The sequence below is a fragment of the Colobus angolensis genome, unplaced genomic scaffold, assembly GCF_000951035.1.
Source record: "Colobus angolensis palliatus isolate OR3802 unplaced genomic scaffold, Cang.pa_1.0 Scaffold263, whole genome shotgun sequence".
NCBI classification, from domain to species: domain Eukaryota; kingdom Metazoa; phylum Chordata; class Mammalia; order Primates; family Cercopithecidae; genus Colobus; species Colobus angolensis.
In genome coordinates this window covers 365061-368591 of record NW_012115855.1, presented here as the reverse complement: position 1 = coordinate 368591, position 3531 = coordinate 365061, and positions in this window count along the sequence as shown.

Below are 3531 nucleotides of genomic sequence, written 5' to 3'. Positions count from 1 at the left end.
CCCGGCGATTATTAGTTTATTAATCCATCCAGGTGCCCTTATCCAGCCCATATATTTCCATCTTCTCCACAAACATGTGCAAAATTGTCAAAAATCTTGGAGTTGAGGCTATTGTGTTCTCATACTTGCCAATTTATAACAGCAATTAAAAAATAAAAATATACTGGGGAATTTAGTAAGCAATTTAAGGTTCTGATGAGAGGTTTGTTTTTTTTTTTTTTGGTCAGAATTTTCCAAATAGGCCCTCAAAAACTGTTGCTAGAATTTTGTACAGGATTGATAGCGGACTGGTATAGTCTTTGCTGGTATAGTCTTTGCAAAATAAACTATACTCCCCTCTTGACGTTTGGAATAACTTTTGCCCGTTTCTGTAGTCTAGACACCTTTGATAATGTCCATCATCTCTCAAAGATCACAAACAATGGTCCAGTCCTCTCATTTGCAAATTGGTATCTGGGGCTGTCATTCATGTAGATTAGGAAACCTGGGCTCACCGAGAGCAGTTAGGACTCCCTGATGTTCGTTTCCCCGCTAACGAGTGTTTGTTCTCCCTGGTTAATCTGAAGATCATTCCTTTTGCCAAAAAAGAAATACCCAATACCCAAGCACCTAAGTTTCCATGGCACCTATAAAATACTGGAAGCTGACAGTATTTCTGATTGAATAGGTGATAGGAAAGGGGTAGGGACCAGACACTGGAGAGGACTGGAGAGAAAGACATAAAACTGTTTCTCTTTTCAGATGACATGAATGACTGTGTACATAGTAAAGCTTTGTCTGCTAAATCCAACATCTGGATTCATTCGGTTTGTTTTTATTGCCTGCTTTTTTTCTTGAGTAACATTTTCCTGCTACTTTGCAGGTTGCACTGATTATTTTTGCTTTGTAAAAGAAAACAAAACTAAACAACTACTCCAAAGCTTAATGGTTTAAAACAACAACCGTTTTATGGGTTCTCATAGATTCTGTGGGTCAGGAAATTTGGAGAGGGCACAATAAGTATTGTTTGTCTCTGTTCCGTGGCTGGGAAGACCAGAAAGTGGTGACTCGATTCTTGGTGGAATTACATGGAGATTCCTTTACTAGCATGTCTGATGCCGGGGTTAGGATGATTTGATATCTAGGCCCACTGGCTTTACTACCAACATGTGACTTGGCTTTCTCACACCATTGGCCTGAGTAGTCTGACTAAACATCTCCTAAAAGGTCTCACATCCCAACACTGTTGCACTGGGGATTAAGTTTCTGACATGTGAATTTTGGGGGACACATCAAGACTATAGCACCCACCGAGAGTCAAGGGGACAAGGCAGAGACTCTACTTCTTGATGGGAAGTGTGTCAAAGAATTGGCAGCCATTTTTCAAAACCACCATACCGTCCAGAGATTTTTCATTATTATATCTTGGCTATTATTGATGACACTTGTAGAAACTCTGGATTCTGTTATTTTCCTCTGAACTGTGTTGATTTTTGTTTCAGTAGGCAATTCAATGATCTGTTAACCATCTTGAACTTTAGAAGGCTTAGTTTTATGCTCTATTAGGTAAATCTGTGGAAAGTCCACACTGTTCCTATGACCTTCTAAATGCAACCGCAAAACTCTGTCTCCCCTGCTCATCTTGACAGAGATTGATTTTAAACTTGTTTGGGTAGATCTCACTCTGGGACGTGACCCTTATTTCTAAGCTATGGCCTTAGGATGTTCATGGTGTTAATAAAGTATTAACAACATCTCTCCTCTCTGGCTGGGCTGGCCCCCAATATCCTGCAACACTGCTCTGCCTCTACTATCTCTGTTTCAACCCCATAGCAGTGGTTCTGTGGCAGGTTTTAGGAGGTCTCACTCTGAGCAAGCACCACTTGGCCAGGGACTCTCCCCGCAGACTTCTGTCCCTCCTCTCCACTTGGCAATTCCCTCTTTGGTGACCTGTCCTGCACATTCCAGCCACTTTAGCTGCCCCAAACTCTGATCTCTCCCTTCTACACCTAGTGAGAGTCCTGTGCTTTGCTTGAACTTCAGCTCATTGCACCATGGGGAACTATCCCCAGGCAGACAGTTGTAGGGTTCACCATGGGAATTTCCCTTCTCTCAAGGATAGCAGTCTTGCACTCTCTGTTGTCCACTGCCTGACAATAGCTGCCTATTTTCTTTATTCCTGGGATGCAAGGTGGTTTAACATACACATAGTAGTAAATATGATTCACCACATAAGCAGAATTAAAAGTAAAAACCATATGATCATCTCAATAGATGCAGAAAAAGCTTTCAATAAAATCCAACATACCTTCATGGCAAAAACTCTCAACAAACTAGTCACTGAAGGAGCATACCTCAAAATAGTAAGAGCCGTCTATGACAAACCCACAGCCAACATCATACTGAATGGGCAAGAGCTGGAAACATTCCCCTTAAGAATAGCAACAAGACGAGGATGCCCACTCTCACCACTTCTGTTGAGCGTAGCACTGGCAGTCCTAGCCAGAGCAATCAGGCAACAGAAACAAAGAAAAGATATCCAAATAGGAAAAGAAGTCAAACTGTCTCTCTTCACTGTCGATATGATAATAACTAGAAAACCTTAAAGACTCTGCCACAAGGCTCCTAGAACTGGTAAATGATTTCAGTAAAGTGATTTCAGTAAAGTTTCAGGATACAAAATCAATGTATGAAAATAGTTATTCCATACACCAATAATGTTCAAGCTGAGAGCCAAATCAAGAATGCAATCCCATTTACAACACACACACACACACACACACACAGACACATACACACTCACACCCCTAGAAGTACATCTAACCAAGGAGATGAAAGATCTCTACAGGGATAACTACAAAATCCTGCTGAAAGAAATCATAGGTGACACAAGCAGATGGAAGAACATTCCATGCTCATAGGTTGGAAGAATCAGTACTGTTAAAATGGCCATACTGCCCGAAGCAATCTACAGATTCAATGTTATTCCTATCAAACTTCCAATGTTATTTTTCACATAATTAGAAAAAAACTATTCTAAAATTCACATGGAACTGAAAAACAGCCCCATTAGCCAAAGCAATCCTAAGCCAAAAAAAAAAAAAGGAGAGGCATCCCCTAACTTCAAGCTATCCTATAAGGCTACAGTAACCAAAACAGCATGGTACTGGTATATAGTGAGAATATGCAGTATTTGGTTTTCTGTTCCTGCATAATTCACTTAGGATAATGGCTGGAACAGAATAGAGAACCCAGAAATAAAGCTGCGCATCTGCAACCATCTAATCTTTGACAAAATTGACACAAATAAGCAATGGGAGAATGTACTCCCTATTCAATAAATGGTGCTGGGATAGTTGGCTATTGATATGCAGAAAATGAAACTGGACCCTTAACTTTCACCATATACAAAAGTCAACTCAAGATGGATTGAAGATTTACTTATTTTTTATTGTTTGAGAAGGAGTCTCGCTCTTGTCACCCAGGCTGGAGTGCAGTGGCACGATCTCAGCTCACTGCAACCTCTGCCTCCTGGGTTCAAGTGATTCTCCT